Genomic DNA, 16,452 nt, shown 5'->3' on the forward strand with positions numbered 1-16,452 from the left:
TAACAGTGCTCTGGTTACATAGGTAAAAATCGACCTTGTCCATAGCAAAACAATGCAGGTTTCCAAAATGATAAATCTAGTTCACATATTCATGGTGAAATGGGACAATGATGGAGTCCAAAAAATTTTCACACTTAAAAAAAACAAAAAACCGGAGGGACACTTGGATAGCTGAAATGGTGTAGAGCAGTTTATTTTTCTTCCTGTGAACTTGTTTTTTCTAGGGAGACACTATACTCAGGAAACATTTAGCTGCCATTGCATATGGAATTGGTTTTTGGCAACAATACAAGAATAAATGCTTGTGCACAGGCTTTATTCATGGACTTGGCTTCGTAGGACACTTTTTAAAAAGTCCGTTTTGGTAGCGTAACTACAAGGTAGGAACAGGGAGAGCAATTTTAATACTAATTTGGTTTCCACAGTCTGTCCAATATATTTACCTCTGCAACCAGTTGCTAAATTGGATTTCCAAAGTATGAAGTTGAGTAAAACTGTCTAGAACAAACTAAACTCACCATTGATAGGCATGAAGGTAATTGGATCAGAGGCACCCCGCACCTCAAGAGGATGGATTAGATGATGTCTAAAAATTGATATGAAAACCAGTCATCTACGTCCCTGGGTGGGCTTGAACCACCAACCTTTCGGTTAACAGCCGAACACGCTAACCAATTGCGCCACAGAGACAACTTGCAGCGTGTGTTCATGGCATGGGCTGAAATGCATTATTCCGGACAAATTTCATGACATTTCATTACTGTTATTTATCTGCCAACCAACAAAAATAAATATTGGTTCTTTCCTGGGTTGCCTCAAACCTTCAGGAGTCAACAAACATTGCATGACTAGCAGAGTGGCGCAGCGGAAGCGTGCTGGGCCCATAACCCAGAGGTCGATGGATTGAAACCATCCTCTGCTACTTGCTCTTTCTTCATTATCTAAGGCAATCCTAAATTGGTAAACTTGTGGTAGAAACTTTGTTTCTTTTCTGTTTAGTTAAAGAAAAAAGTCAGTTACAATCTCAGCTCATTTTAACAGAATGCTGCTGCCAGTCTTTATGTCAAAATCAACATACTTTCTTTTCTTTACCCTAACAGTGCTCTGGTTACATAGGTAAAAATCGACCTTGCCCATAGCAAAACAATGCAGGTTTCCAAAATGATAAATCTAGTTCACATATTCATGGTGAAATGGGACAATGATGGAGTCCAAAAAATTTTCACACTTAAAAAAAAAAAAAAACCGGAGGGACACTTGGATAGCTGAAATGGTGTAGAGCAGTTTATTTTTCTTCCTGTGAACTTGTTTTTTCTAGGGAGACACTATACTCAGGAAACATTTAGCTGCCATTGCATATGGAATTGGTTTTTGGCAACAATACAAGAATAAATGCTTGTGCACAGGCTTTATTCATGGACTTGGCTTCGTAGGACACTTTTTAAAAAGTCCGTTTTGGTAGCGTAACTACAAGGTAGGAACAGGGAGAGCAATTTTAATACTAATTTGGTTTCCACAGTCTGTCCAATATATTTACCTCTGCAACCAGTTGCTAAATTGGATTTCCAAAGTATGAAGTTGAGTAAAACTGTCTAGAACAAACTAAACTCACCATTGATAGGCATGAAGGTAATTGGATCAGAGGCACCCCACACCTCAAGAGGATGGATTAGATGATGTCTAAAAATTGATATGAAAACCAGTCATCTACGTCCCTGGGTGGGCTTGAACCACCAACCTTTCGGTTAACAGCCAAACACGCTAACCAATTGCGCCACAGAGACAACTTGCAGCGTGTGTTCATGGCATGGGCTGAAATGCATTATTCCGGACAAATTTCATGACATTTCATTACTGTTCTTTATCTGCCAACCAACAAAAATAAATATTGGTTCTTTCCTGGGTTGCCTCAAACCTTCAGGAGTCAACAAACATTGCATGACTAGCAGAGTGGCGCAGCGGAAGCGTGTTGGGCCCATAACCCAGAGGTCGATGGATCGAAACCATCCTCTGCTACTTGCTCTTTCTTCATTATCTAAGGCAATCTTAAATTGGTAAACTTGTGGTAGAAACTTTGTTTCTTTTCTGTTTAGTTAAAGAAAAAAGTCAATTACAATCTCAGCTCATTTTAACAGAATGCTGCTGCCAGTCTTTATGTCAAAATCAACATACTTTCTTTTCTTTACCCTAACAGTGCTCTGGTTACATAGGTAAAAATCGACCTTGCCCATAGCAAAACAATGCAGGTTTCCAAAATGATAAATCTAGTTCACATATTCATGGTGAAATGGGACAATGATGGAGTCCAAAAAATTTTCACACTTAAAAAAAAAAAAAAAAAAAAGCGGAGGGACACTTGGATAGCTGAAATGGTGTAGAGCAGTTTATTTTTCTTCCTGTGAACTTGTTTTTTCTAGGGAGACACTATACTCAGGAAACATTTAGCTGCCATTGCATATGGAATTGGTTTTTGGCAACAATACAAGAATAAATGCTTGTGCACAGGCTTTATTCATGGACTTGGCTTCATAGGACACTTTTTAGAAAGTCCGTTTTGGTAGCGTAACTACAAGGTAGGAACAGGGAGAGCAATTTTAATACTAATTTGGTTTCCACAATCTGTCCAATATATTTACCTCTGCAACCAGTTGCTAAATTGGATTTCCAAAGTATGAAGTTGAGTAAAACTGTCTAGAACAAACTAAACTCACCATTGATAGGCATGAAGGTAATTGGATCAGAGGCACCCCACACCTCAAGAGGATGGATTAGATGATGTCTAAAAATTGATATTAAAACCAGTCATCTACGTCCCTGGGTGGGCTTGAACCACCAACCTTTCGGTTAACAGCCGAACACGCTAACCAATTGCGCCACAGAGACAACTTGCAGCGTGTGTTCATGGCATGGGCTGAAATGCATTATTCCGGACAAATTTCATGACATTTCATTACTGTTCTTTATCTGCCAACCAACAAAAATAAATATTGGTTCTTTCCTGGGTTGCCTCAAACCTTCAGGAGTCAACAAACATTGCATGACTAGCAGAGTGGCGCAGCGGAAGCGTGCTGGGCCCATAACCCAGAGGTCGATGGATCGAAACCAACCTCTGCTACTTGCTCTTTCTTCATTATCTAAGGCAATCCTAAATTGGTAAACTTGTGGTAGAAACTTTGTTTCTTTTCTGTTTAGTTAAAGAAAAAAGTCAATTACAATCTCAGCTCATTTTAACAGAATGCTGCTGCCAGTCTTTATGTCAAAATCAACATACTTTCTTTTCTTTACCCTAACAGTGCTCTGGTTACATAGGTAAAAATCGACCTTGCCCATAGCAAAACAATGCAGGTTTCCAAAATGATAAATCTAGTTCACATATTCATGGTGAAATGGGACAATGATGGAGTCCAAAAAATTTTCACACAAAAAAAAAAAAAAAAAGCGGAGGGACACTTGGATAGCTGAAATGGTGTAGAGCAGTTTATTTTTCTTCCTGTGAACTTGTTTTTTCTAGGGAGACACTATACTCAGGAAACATTTAGCTGCCATTGCATATGGAATTGGTTTTTGGCAACAATACAAGAATAAATGCTTGTGCACAGGCTTTATTCATGGACTTGGCTTCGTAGGACACTTTTTAGAAAGTCCGTTTTGGTAGCGTAACTACAAGGTAGGAACAGGGAGAGCAATTTTAATACTAATTTGGTTTCCACAGTCTGTCCAATATATTTACCTCTGCAACCAGTTGCTAAATTGGATTTCCAAAGTATGAAGTTGAGTAAAACTGTCTAGAACAAACTAAACTCACCATTGATAGGCATGAAGGTAATTGGATCAGAGGCACCCCACACCTCAAGAGGATGGATTAGATGATGTCTAAAAATTGATATTAAAACCAGTCATCTACGTCCCTGGGTGGGCTTGAACCACCAACCTTTCGGTTAACAGCCGAACACGCTAACCAATTGCGCCACAGAGACAACTTGCAGCGTGTGTTCATGGCATGGGCTGAAATGCATTATTCCGGACAAATTTCATGACATTTCATTACTGTTCTTTATCTGCCAACCAACCAAAATAAATATTGGTTCTTTCCTGGGTTGCCTCAAACCTTCAGGAGTCAACAAACATTGCATGACTAGCAGAGTGGCGCAGCGGAAGCGTGCTGGGCCCATAACCCAGAGGTCGATGGATCGAAACCAACCTCTGCTACTTGCTCTTTCTTCATTATCTAAGGCAATCCTAAATTGGTAAACTTGTGGTAGAAACTTTGTTTCTTTTCTGTTTAGTTAAAGAAAAAAGTCAATTACAATCTCAGCTCATTTTAACAGAATGCTGCTGCCAGTCTTTATGTCAAAATCAACATACTTTCTTTTCTTTACCCTAACAGTGCTCTGGTTACATAGGTAAAAATCGACCTTGCCCATAGCAAAACAATGCAGGTTTCCAAAATGATAAATCTAGTTCACATATTCATGGTGAAATGGGACAATGATGGAGTCCAAAAAATTTTCACACAAAAAAAAAAAAAAAAAGCGGAGGGACACTTGGATAGCTGAAATGGTGTAGAGCAGTTTATTTTTCTTCCTGTGAACTTGTTTTTTCTAGGGAGACACTATACTCAGGAAACATTTAGCTGCCATTGCATATGGAATTGGTTTTTGGCAACAATACAAGAATAAATGCTTGTGCACAGGCTTTATTCATGGACTTGGCTTCGTAGGACACTTTTTAGAAAGTCCGTTTTGGTAGCGTAACTACAAGGTAGGAACAGGGAGAGCAATTTTAATACTAATTTGGTTTCCACAGTCTGTCCAATATATTTACCTCTGCAACCAGTTGCTAAATTGGATTTCCAAAGTATGAAGTTGAGTAAAACTGTCTAGAACAAACTAAACTCACCATTGATAGGCATGAAGGTAATTGGATCAGAGGCACCCCACACCTCAAGAGGATGGATTAGATGATTTCTAAAAATTGATATGAAAACCAGTCATCTACGTCCCTGGGTGGGCTTGAACCACCAACCTTTCGGTTAACAGCCGAACACGCTAACCAATTGCGCCACAGAGACAACTTGCAGCGTGTGCTCATGGCATGGGCTGAAATGCATTATTCCGGACAAATTTCATGACATTTCATTACTGTTCTTTATCTGCCAACCAACAAAAATAAATATTGGTTCTTTCCTGGGTTGCCTCAAACCTTCAGGAGTCAACAAGCATTGCATGACTAGCAGAGTGGCGCAGCGGATGCGTGCTGGGCCCATAACCCAGAGGTCGATGGATCGAAACCATCCTCTGCTACTTGCTCTTTCTTCATTATCTAAGGCAATCCTAAATTGGTAAACTTGTGGTAGAAACTTTGTTTCTTTTCTGTTTAGTTAAAGAAAAAAGTCAATTACAATCTCAGCTCATTTTAACAGAATGCTGCTGCCAGTCTTTATGTCAAAATCAACATACTTTCTTTTCTTTACCCTAACAGTGCTCTGGTTACATAGGTAAAAATCGACCTTGCCCATAGCAAAACAATGCAGGTTTCCAAAATGATAAATCTAGTTCACATATTCATGGTGAAATGGGACAATGATGGAGTCCAAAAAATTTTCACACTTAAAAAAAAAAAAAAATAGCGGAGGGACACTTGGATAGCTGAAATGGTGTAGAGCAGTTTATTCTTCTTCCTGTGAACTTGTTTTTTCTAGGGAGACACTATACTCAGGAAACATTTAGCTGCCATTGCATATGGAATTGGTTTTTGGCAACAATACAAGAATAAATGCTTGTGCACAGGCTTTATTCATGGACTTGGCTTCGTAGGACACTTTTTAGAAAGTCCGTTTTGGTAGCGTAACTACAAGGTAGGAACAGGGAGAGCAATTTTAATACTAATTTGGTTTCCACAGTCTGTCCAATATATTTACCTCTGCAACCAGTTGCTAAATTGGATTTCCAAAGTATGAAGTTGAGTAAAACTGTCTAGAACAAACTAAACTCACCATTGATAGGCATGAAGGTAATTGGATCAGAGGCACCCCACACCTCAAGAGGGTGGATTAGATGATGTCTAAAAATTGATATGAAAACCAATCATCTACATCCCTGGGTGGGCTTGAACCACCAACCTTTCGGTTAACAGCCGAACACGCTAACCAATTGCGCCACAGAGACAACTTGCAGCGTGTGTTCATGGCATGGGCTGAAATGCATTATTCCGGACAAATTTCATGACATTTCATTACTGTTCTTTATCTGCCAACCAACAAAAATAAATATTGGTTCTTTCCTGGGTTGCCTCAAACCTTCAGGAGTCAACAAACATTGCATGACTAGCAGAGTGGCGCAGCGGAAGCGTGCTGGGCCCATAACCCAGAGGTCGATGGATCGAAACCATCCTCTGCTACTTGCTCTTTCTTCATTATCTAAGGCAATCCTAAATTGGTAAACTTGTGGTAGAAACTTTGTTTCTTTTCTGTTTAGTTAAAGAAAAAAGTCAATTACAATCTCAGCTCATTTTAACAGAATGCTGCTGCCAGTCTTTATGTCAAAATCAACATACTTTCTTTTCTTTACCCTAACAGTGCTCTGGTTACATAGGTAAAAATCGACCTTGCCCATAGCAAAACAATGCAGGTTTCCAAAATGATAAATCTAGTTCACATATTCATGGTGAAATGGGACAATGATGGAGTCCAAAAAATTTTCACACTTAAAAAAAAAAAAAAAAAGCGGAGGGACACTTGGATAGCTGAAATGGTGTAGAGCAGTTTATTCTTCTTCCTGTGAACTTGTTTTTTCTAGGGAGACACTATACTCAGGAAACATTTAGCTGCCATTGCATATGGAATTGGTTTTTGGCAACAATACAAGAATAAATGCTTGTGCACAGGCTTTATTCATGGACTTGGCTTCGTAGGACACTTTTTAGAAAGTCCGTTTTGGTAGCGTAACTACAAGGTAGGAACAGGGAGAGCAATTTTAATACTAATTTGGTTTCCACAGTCTGTCCAATATATTTACCTCTGCAACCAGTTGCTAAATTGGATTTCCAAAGTATGAAGTTGAGTAAAACTGTCTAGAACAAACTAAACTCACCATTGATAGGCATGAAGGTAATTGGATCAGAGGCACCCCACACCTCAAGAGGATGGATTAGATGATGTCTAAAAATTGATATGAAAACCAGTCATCTACGTCCCTGGGTGGGCTTGAACCACCAACCTTTCGGTTAACAGCCGAACACGCTAACCAATTGCGCCACAGAGACAACTTGCAGCGTGTGTTCATGGCATGGGCTGAAATGCATTATTCCGGACAAATTTCATGACATTTCATTACTGTTCTTTATCTGCCAACCAACAAAAATAAATATTGGTTCTTTCCTGGGTTGCCTCAAACCTTCAGGAGTCAACAAACATTGCATGACTAGCAGAGTGGCGCAGCGGAAGCGTGCTGGGCCCATAACCCAGAGGTCGATGGATCGAAACCATCCTCTGCTACTTGCTCTTTCTTCATTATCTAAGGCAATCCTAAATTGGTAAACTTGTGGTAGAAACTTTGTTTCTTTTCTGTTTAGTTAAAGAAAAAAGTCAATTACAATCTCAGCTCATTTTAACAGAATGCTGCTGCCAGTCTTTATGTCAAAATCAACATACTTTCTTTTCTTTACCCTAACAGTGCTCTGGTTACATAGGTAAAAATCGACCTTGCCCATAGCAAAACAATGCAGGTTTCCAAAATGATAAATCTAGTTCACATATTCATGGTGAAATGGGACAATGATGGAGTCCAAAAAATTTTCACACTTAAAAAAAAAAAAAAAAAAGCGGAGGGACACTTGGATAGCTGAAATGGTGTAGAGCAGTTTATTTTTCTTCCTGTGAACTTGTTTTTTCTAGGGAGACACTATACTCAGGAAACATTTAGCTGCCATTGCATATGGAATTGGATTTTGGCAACAATACAAGAATAAATGCTTGTGCACAGGCTTTATTCATGGACTTGGCTTCGTAGGACACTTTTTAGAAAGTCCGTTTTGGTAGCGTAACTACAAGGTAGGAACAGGGAGAGCAATTTTAATACTAATTTGGTTTCCACAGTCTGTCCAATATATTTACCTCTGCAACCAGTTGCTAAATTGGATTTCCAAAGTATGAAGTTGAGTAAAACTGTCTAGAACAAACTAAACTCACCATTGATAGGCATGAAGGTAATTGGATCAGAGGCACCCCACACCTCAAGAGGATGGATTAGATGATGTCTAAAAATTGATATGAAAACCAGTCATCTACGTCCCTGGGTGGGCTTGAACCACCAACCTTTCGGTTAACAGCCGAACACGCTAACCAATTGCGCCACAGAGACAACTTGCAGCGTGTGTTCATGGCATGGGCTGAAATGCATTATTCCGGACAAATTTCATGACATTTCATTACTGTTCTTTATCTGCCAACCAACAAAAATAAATATTGGTTCTTTCCTGGGTTGCCTCAAACCTTCAGGAGTCAACAAACATTGCATGACTAGCAGAGTGGCGCAGCGGAAGCGTGCTGGGCCCATAACCCAGAGGTCGATGGATCGAAACCATCCTCTGCTACTTGCTCTTTCTTCATTATCTAAGGCAATCCTAAATTGGTAAACTTGTGGTAGAAACTTTGTTTCTTTTCTGTTTAGTTAAAGAAAAAAGTCAATTACAATCTCAGCTCATTTTAACAGAATGCTGCTGCCAGTCTTTATGTCAAAATCAACATACTTTCTTTTCTTTACCCTAACAGTGCTCTGGTTACATAGGTAAAAATCGACCTTGCCCATAGCAAAACAATGCAGGTTTCCAAAATGATAAATCTAGTTCACATATTCATGGTGAAATGGGACAATGATGGAGTCCAAAAAATTTTCACACTTAAAAAAAAAAAAAAAAAAAAAAAGCGGAGGGACACTTGGATAGCTGAAATGGTGTAGAGCTGTTTATTTTTCTTCCTGTGAACTTGTTTTTTCTAGGGAGACACTATACTCAGGAAACATTTAGCTGCCATTGCATATGGAATTGGTTTTTGGCAACAATACAAGAATAAATGCTTGTGCACAGGCTTTATTCATGGACTTGGCTTCGTAGGACACTTTTTAAAAAGTCCGTTTTGGTAGCGTAACTACAAGGTAGGAACAGGGAGAGCAATTTTAATACTAATTTGGTTTCCACAGTCTGTCCAATATATTTACCTCTGCAACCAGTTGCTAAATTGGATTTCCAAAGTATGAAGTTGAGTAAAACTGTCTAGAACAAACTAAACTCACCATTGATAGGCATGAAGGTAATTGGATCAGAGGCACCCCACACCTCAAGAGGATGGATTAGATGATGTCTAAAAATTGATATGAAAACCAGTCATCTACGTCCCTGGGTGGGCTTGAACCACCAACCTTTCGGTTAACAGCCGAACACGCTAACCAATTACGCCACAGAGACAACTTGCAGCGTGTGTTCATGGCATGGGCTGAAATGCATTATTCCGGACAAATTTCATGACATTTCATTACTGTTCTTTATCTGCCAACCAACAAAAATAAATATTGGTTCTTTCCTGGGTTGCCTCAAACCTTCAGGAGTCAACAAACATTGCATGACTAGCAGAGTGGCGCAGCGGAAGCGTGCTGGGCCCATAACCCAGAGGTCGATGGATCGAAACCATCCTCTGCTACTTGCTCTTTCTTCATTATCTAAGGCAATCCTAAATTGGTAAACTTGTGGTAGAAACTTTGTTTCTTTTCTGTTTAGTTAAAGAAAAAAGTCAATTACAATCTCAGCTCATTTTAACAGAATGCTGCTGCCAGTCTTTATGTCAAAATCAACATACTTTCTTTTCTTTACCCTAACAGTGCTCTGGTTACATAGGTAAAAATCGACCTTGCCCATAGCAAAACAATGCAGGTTTCCAAAATGATAAATCTAGTTCACATATTCATGGTGAAATGGGACAATGATGGAGTCCAAAAAATTTTCACACTTAAAAAAAAAAAAAAAAAAAAAAGCGGAGGGACACTTGGATAGCTGAAATGGTGTAGAGCTGTTTATTTTTCTTCCTGTGAACTTGTTTTTTCTAGGGAGACACTATACTCAGGAAACATTTAGCTGCCATTGCATATGGAATTGGTTTTTGGCAACAATACAAGAATAAATGCTTGTGCACAGGCTTTATTCATGGACTTGGCTTCGTAGGACACTTTTTAAAAAGTCCGTTTTGGTAGCGTAACTACAAGGTAGGAACAGGGAGAGCAATTTTAATACTAATTTGGTTTCCACAGTCTGTCCAATATATTTACCTCTGCAACCAGTTGCTAAATTGGATTTCCAAAGTATGAAGTTGAGTAAAACTGTCTAGAACAAACTAAACTCACCATTGATAGGCATGAAGGTAATTGGATCAGAGGCACCCCACACCTCAAGAGGATGGATTAGATGATGTCTAAAAATTGATATAAAAACCAGTCATCTACGTCCCTGGGTTGGCTTGAACCACCAACCTTTCGGTTAACAGCCGAACACGCTAACCAATTGCGCCACAGAGACAACTTGCAGCGTGTGTTCATGGCATGGGCTGAAATGCATTATTCCGGACAAATTTCATGACATTTCATTACTGTTCTTTATCTGCCAACCAACAAAAATAAATATTGGTTCTTTCCTGGGTTGCCTCAAACCTTCAGGAGTCAACAAACATTGCATGACTAGCAGAGTGGCGCAGCGGAAGCGTGCTGGGCCCATAACCCAGAGGTTGATGGATCGAAACCATCCTCTGCTACTTGCTCTTTCTTCATTATCTAAGGCAATCCTAAATTGGTAAACTTGTGGTAGAAACTTTGTTTCTTTTCTGTTTAGTTAAAGAAAAAAGTCAATTACAATCTCAGCTCATTTTAACAGAATGCTGCTGCCAGTCTTTATGTCAAAATCAACATACTTTCTTTTCTTTACCCTAACAGTGCTCTGGTTACATAGGTAAAAATCGACCTTGCCCATAGCAAAACAATGCAGGTTTCCAAAATGATAAATCTAGTTCACATATTCATGGTGAAATGGGACAATGATGGAGTCCAAAAAATTTTCACACTAAAAAAAAAAAAAAGCGGAGGGACACTTGGATAGCTGAAATGGTGTAGAGCAGTTTATTTTTCTTCCTGTGAACTTGTTTTTTCTAGGGAGACACTATACTCAGGAAACATTTAGCTGCCATTGCATATGGAATTGGTTTTTGGCAACAATACAAGAATAAATGCTTGTGCACAGGCTTTATTCATGGACTTGGCTTCGTAGGACACTTTTTAGAAAGTCCGTTTTGGTAGCGTAACTACAAGGTAGGAACAGGGAGAGCAATTTTAATACTAATTTGGTTTCCACAGTCTGTCCAATATATTTACCTCTGCAACCAGTTGCTAAATTGGATTTCCAAAGTATGAAGTTGAGTAAAACTGTCTAGAACAAACTAAACTCACCATTGATAGGCATGAAGGTAATTGGATCAGAGGCACCCCACACCTCAAGAGGATGGATTAGATGATGTCTAAAAATTGATATGAAAACCAGTCATCTACGTCCCTGGGTGGGCTTGAACCACCAACCTTTCGGTTAACAGCCGAACACGCTAACCAATTACGCCACAGAGACAACTTGCAGCGTGTGTTCATGGCATGGGCTGAAATGCATTATTCCGGACAAATTTCATGACATTTCATTACTGTTCTTTATCTGCCAACCAACAAAAATAAATATTGGTTCTTTCCTGGGTTGCCTCAAACCTTCAGGAGTCAACAAACATTGCATGACTAGCAGAGTGGCGCAGCGGAAGCGTGCTGGGCCCATAACCCAGAGGTCGATGGATCGAAACCATCCTCTGCTACTTGCTCTTTCTTCATTATCTAAGGCAATCCTAAATTGGTAAACTTGTGGTAGAAACTTTGTTTCTTTTCTGTTTAGTTAAAGAAAAAAGTCAATTACAATCTCAGCTCATTTTAACAGAATGCTGCTGCCAGTCTTTATGTCAAAATCAACATACTTTCTTTTCTTTACCCTAACAGTGCTCTGGTTACATAGGTAAAAATCGACCTTGCCCATAGCAAAACAATGCAGGTTTCCAAAATGATAAATCTAGTTCACATATTCATGGTGAAATGGGACAATGATGGAGTCCAAAAAATTTTCACACTTAAAAAAAAAAAAAAAAAAAAAAAGCGGAGGGACACTTGGATAGCTGAAATGGTGTAGAGCTGTTTATTTTTCTTCCTGTGAACTTGTTTTTTCTAGGGAGACACTATACTCAGGAAACATTTAGCTGCCATTGCATATGGAATTGGTTTTTGGCAACAATACAAGAATAAATGCTTGTGCACAGGCTTTATTCATGGACTTGGCTTCGTAGGACACTTTTTAAAAAGTCCGTTTTGGTAGCGTAACTACAAGGTAGGAACAGGGAGAGCAATTTTAATACTAATTTGGTTTCCACAGTCTGTCCAATATATTTACCTCTGCAACCAGTTGCTAAATTGGATTTCCAAAGTATGAAGTTGAGTAAAACTGTCTAGAACAAACTAAACTCACCATTGATAGGCATGAAGGTAATTGGATCAGAGGCACCCCACACCTCAAGAGGATGGATTAGATGATGTCTAAAAATTGATATGAAAACCAGTCATCTACGTCCCTGGGTGGGCTTGAACCACCAACCTTTCGGTTAACAGCCGAACACGCTAACCAATTACGCCACAGAGACAACTTGCAGCGTGTGTTCATGGCATGGGCTGAAATGCATTATTCCGGACAAATTTCATGACATTTCATTACTGTTCTTTATCTGCCAACCAACAAAAATAAATATTGGTTCTTTCCTGGGTTGCCTCAAACCTTCAGGAGTCAACAAACATTGCATGACTAGCAGAGTGGCGCAGCGGAAGCGTGCTGGGCCCATAACCCAGAGGTCGATGGATCGAAACCATCCTCTGCTACTTGCTCTTTCTTCATTATCTAAGGCAATCCTAAATTGGTAAACTTGTGGTAGAAACTTTGTTTCTTTTCTGTTTAGTTAAAGAAAAAAGTCAATTACAATCTCAGCTCATTTTAACAGAATGCTGCTGCCAGTCTTTATGTCAAAATCAACATACTTTCTTTTCTTTACCCTAACAGTGCTCTGGTTACATAGGTAAAAATCGACCTTGCCCATAGCAAAACAATGCAGGTTTCCAAAATGATAAATCTAGTTCACATATTCATGGTGAAATGGGACAATGATGGAGTCCAAAAAATTTTCACACTTAAAAAAAAAAAAAAAAAAAAAAGCGGAGGGACACTTGGATAGCTGAAATGGTGTAGAGCTGTTTATTTTTCTTCCTGTGAACTTGTTTTTTCTAGGGAGACACTATACTCAGGAAACATTTAGCTGCCATTGCATATGGAATTGGTTTTTGGCAACAATACAAGAATAAATGCTTGTGCACAGGCTTTATTCATGGACTTGGCTTCGTAGGACACTTTTTAAAAAGTCCGTTTTGGTAGCGTAACTGCAAGGTAGGAACAGGGAGAGCAATTTTAATACTAATTTGGTTTCCACAGTCTGTCCAATATATTTACCTCTGCAACCAGTTGCTAAATTGGATTTCCAAAGTATGAAGTTGAGTAAAACTGTCTAGAACAAACTAAACTCACCATTGATAGGCATGAAGGTAATTGGATCAGAGGCACCCCACACCTCAAGAGGATGGATTAGATGATGTCTAAAAATTGATATGAAAACCAGTCATCTACGTCCCTGGGTTGGCTTGAACCACCAACCTTTCGGTTAACAGCCGAACACGCTAACCAATTGCGCCACAGAGACAACTTGCAGCGTGTGTTCATGGCATGGGCTGAAATGCATTATTCCGGACAAATTTCATGACATTTCATTACTGTTCTTTATCTGCCAACCAACAAAAATAAATATTGGTTCTTTCCTGGGTTGCCTCAAACCTTCAGGAGTCAACAAACATTGCATGACTAGCAGAGTGGCGCAGCGGAAGCGTGCTGGGCCCATAACCCAGAGGTTGATGGATCGAAACCATCCTCTGCTACTTGCTCTTTCTTCATTATCTAAGGCAATCCTAAATTGGTAAACTTGTGGTAGAAACTTTGTTTCTTTTCTGTTTAGTTAAAGAAAAAAGTCAATTACAATCTCAGCTCATTTTAACAGAATGCTGCTGCCAGTCTTTATGTCAAAATCAACATACTTTCTTTTCTTTACCCTAACAGTGCTCTGGTTACATAGGTAAAAATCGACCTTGCCCATAGCAAAACAATGCAGGTTTCCAAAATGATAAATCTAGTTCACATATTCATGGTGAAATGGGACAATGATGGAGTCCAAAAAATTTTCACACTAAAAAAAAAAAAAAGCGGAGGGACACTTGGATAGCTGAAATGGTGTAGAGCAGTTTATTTTTCTTCCTGTGAACTTGTTTTTTCTAGGGAGACACTATACTCAGGAAACATTTAGCTGCCATTGCATATGGAATTGGTTTTTGGCAACAATACAAGAATAAATGCTTGTGCACAGGCTTTATTCATGGACTTGGCTTCGTAGGACACTTTTTAGAAAGTCCGTTTTGGTAGCGTAACTACAAGGTAGGAACAGGGAGAGCAATTTTAATACTAATTTGGTTTCCACAGTCTGTCCAATATATTTACCTCTGCAACCAGTTGCTAAATTGGATTTCCAAAGTATGAAGTTGAGTAAAACTGTCTAGAACAAACTAAACTCACCATTGATAGGCATGAAGGTAATTGGATCAGAGGCACCCCACACCTCAAGAGGATGGATTAGATGATGTCTAAAAATTGATATGAAAACCAGTCATCTACGTCCCTGGGTGGGCTTGAACCACCAACCTTTCGGTTAACAGCCGAACACGCTAACCAATTACGCCACAGAGACAACTTGCAGCGTGTGTTCATGGCATGGGCTGAAATGCATTATTCCGGACAAATTTCATGACATTTCATTACTGTTCTTTATCTGCCAACCAACAAAAATAAATATTGGTTCTTTCCTGGGTTGCCTCAAACCTTCAGGAGTCAACAAACATTGCATGACTAGCAGAGTGGCGCAGCGGAAGCGTGCTGGGCCCATAACCCAGAGGTCGATGGATCGAAACCATCCTCTGCTACTTGCTCTTTCTTCATTATCTAAGGCAATCCTAAATTGGTAAACTTGTGGTAGAAACTTTGTTTCTTTTCTGTTTAGTTAAAGAAAAAAGTCAATTACAATCTCAGCTCATTTTAACAGAATGCTGCTGCCAGTCTTTATGTCAAAATCAACATACTTTCTTTTCTTTACCCTAACAGTGCTCTGGTTACATAGGTAAAAATCGACCTTGCCCATAGCAAAACAATGCAGGTTTCCAAAATGATAAATCTAGTTCACATATTCATGGTGAAATGGGACAATGATGGAGTCCAAAAAATTTTCACACTAAAAAAAAAAAAAAGCGGAGGGACACTTGGATAGCTGAAATGGTGTAGAGCAGTTTATTTTTCTTCCTGTGAACTTGTTTTTTCTAGGGAGACACTATACTCAGGAAACATTTAGCTGCCATTGCATATGGAATTGGTTTTTGGCAACAATACAAGAATAAATGCTTGTGCACAGGCTTTATTCATGGACTTGGCTTCGTAGGACACTTTTTAGAAAGTCCGTTTTGGTAGCATAACTACAAGGTAGGAACAGGGAGAGCAATTTTAATACTAATTTGGTTTCCACAGTCTGTCCAATATATTTACCTCTGCAACCAGTTGCTAAATTGGATTTCCAAAGTATGAAATTGAGTAAAACTGTCTAGAACAAACTAAACTCACCATTGATAGGCATGAAGGTAATTGGATCAGAGGCACCCCACACCTCAAGAGGATGGATTAGATGATGTCTAAAAATTGATATGAAAACCAGTCATCTACGTCCCTGGGTGGGCTTGAACCACCAACCTTTTGGTTAACAGCCGAACACGCTAACCAATTGCGCCACAGAGACAACTTGCAGCGTGTGTTCATGGCATGGGCTGAAATGCATTATTCCGGACAAATTTCATGACATTTCATTACTGTTCTTTATCTGCCAACCAACAAAAATAAATATTGGTTCTTTCCTGGGTTGCCTCAAACCTTCAGGAGTCAACAAACATTGCATGACTAGCAGAGTGGCGCAGCGGAAGCGTGCTGGGCCCATAACCCAGAGGTCGATGGATCGAAACCATCCTCTGCTACTTGCTCTTTCTTCATTATCTAAGGCAATCCTAAATTGGTAAACTTGTGGTAGAAACTTTGTTTCTTTTCTGTTTAGTTAAAGAAAAAAGTCAATTACAATCTCAGCTCATTTTAACAGAATGCTGCTGCCAGTCTTTATGTCGAAATCAACATACTTTCTTTTCTTTACCCTAACAG

General features: G+C 39.3%; 15 non-coding genes across 15 annotated transcripts; all 15 read right to left on the reverse strand.

Annotated features, from left to right (window-relative positions):
• Nucleotides 1–616: 616 nt before the first annotated feature.
• TRNAN-GUU (transfer RNA asparagine (anticodon GUU)) lies at nt 617–690 on the reverse strand. Its single transcript has one exon. It is a non-coding gene; the product is annotated as a tRNA-Asn (tRNA).
• A 1,020-nt stretch (nt 691–1,710) lies between these two features.
• On the reverse strand, nt 1,711–1,784 carry TRNAN-GUU (transfer RNA asparagine (anticodon GUU)). The gene has a single exon. It is a non-coding gene; the product is annotated as a tRNA-Asn (tRNA).
• Nucleotides 1,785–2,809: 1,025 nt separating this feature from the next.
• On the reverse strand, nt 2,810–2,883 carry TRNAN-GUU (transfer RNA asparagine (anticodon GUU)). Its single transcript has one exon. It is a non-coding gene; the product is annotated as a tRNA-Asn (tRNA).
• Nucleotides 2,884–3,903: 1,020 nt separating this feature from the next.
• On the reverse strand, nt 3,904–3,977 carry TRNAN-GUU (transfer RNA asparagine (anticodon GUU)). The gene has a single exon. It is a non-coding gene; the product is annotated as a tRNA-Asn (tRNA).
• A 1,020-nt stretch (nt 3,978–4,997) lies between these two features.
• TRNAN-GUU (transfer RNA asparagine (anticodon GUU)) lies at nt 4,998–5,071 on the reverse strand. Its single transcript has one exon. It is a non-coding gene; the product is annotated as a tRNA-Asn (tRNA).
• Nucleotides 5,072–6,093: 1,022 nt separating this feature from the next.
• TRNAN-GUU (transfer RNA asparagine (anticodon GUU)) lies at nt 6,094–6,167 on the reverse strand. The gene has a single exon. It is a non-coding gene; the product is annotated as a tRNA-Asn (tRNA).
• A 1,022-nt stretch (nt 6,168–7,189) lies between these two features.
• Nucleotides 7,190–7,263, reverse strand: TRNAN-GUU (transfer RNA asparagine (anticodon GUU)). The gene has a single exon. It is a non-coding gene; the product is annotated as a tRNA-Asn (tRNA).
• Nucleotides 7,264–8,286: 1,023 nt separating this feature from the next.
• On the reverse strand, nt 8,287–8,360 carry TRNAN-GUU (transfer RNA asparagine (anticodon GUU)). Its single transcript has one exon. It is a non-coding gene; the product is annotated as a tRNA-Asn (tRNA).
• A 1,028-nt stretch (nt 8,361–9,388) lies between these two features.
• On the reverse strand, nt 9,389–9,462 carry TRNAN-GUU (transfer RNA asparagine (anticodon GUU)). The gene has a single exon. It is a non-coding gene; the product is annotated as a tRNA-Asn (tRNA).
• Nucleotides 9,463–10,489: 1,027 nt separating this feature from the next.
• On the reverse strand, nt 10,490–10,563 carry TRNAN-GUU (transfer RNA asparagine (anticodon GUU)). The gene has a single exon. It is a non-coding gene; the product is annotated as a tRNA-Asn (tRNA).
• A 1,018-nt stretch (nt 10,564–11,581) lies between these two features.
• TRNAN-GUU (transfer RNA asparagine (anticodon GUU)) lies at nt 11,582–11,655 on the reverse strand. The gene has a single exon. It is a non-coding gene; the product is annotated as a tRNA-Asn (tRNA).
• A 1,028-nt stretch (nt 11,656–12,683) lies between these two features.
• On the reverse strand, nt 12,684–12,757 carry TRNAN-GUU (transfer RNA asparagine (anticodon GUU)). Its single transcript has one exon. It is a non-coding gene; the product is annotated as a tRNA-Asn (tRNA).
• A 1,027-nt stretch (nt 12,758–13,784) lies between these two features.
• TRNAN-GUU (transfer RNA asparagine (anticodon GUU)) lies at nt 13,785–13,858 on the reverse strand. Its single transcript has one exon. It is a non-coding gene; the product is annotated as a tRNA-Asn (tRNA).
• A 1,018-nt stretch (nt 13,859–14,876) lies between these two features.
• Nucleotides 14,877–14,950, reverse strand: TRNAN-GUU (transfer RNA asparagine (anticodon GUU)). The gene has a single exon. It is a non-coding gene; the product is annotated as a tRNA-Asn (tRNA).
• Nucleotides 14,951–15,968: 1,018 nt separating this feature from the next.
• TRNAN-GUU (transfer RNA asparagine (anticodon GUU)) lies at nt 15,969–16,042 on the reverse strand. Its single transcript has one exon. It is a non-coding gene; the product is annotated as a tRNA-Asn (tRNA).
• Between the last annotated feature and the right edge of the window lie 410 nt (nt 16,043–16,452).

Source organism: Mixophyes fleayi, unplaced genomic scaffold (genome assembly GCF_038048845.1).
Source record: "Mixophyes fleayi isolate aMixFle1 unplaced genomic scaffold, aMixFle1.hap1 Scaffold_86, whole genome shotgun sequence".
Taxonomy (NCBI): domain Eukaryota; kingdom Metazoa; phylum Chordata; class Amphibia; order Anura; family Limnodynastidae; genus Mixophyes; species Mixophyes fleayi.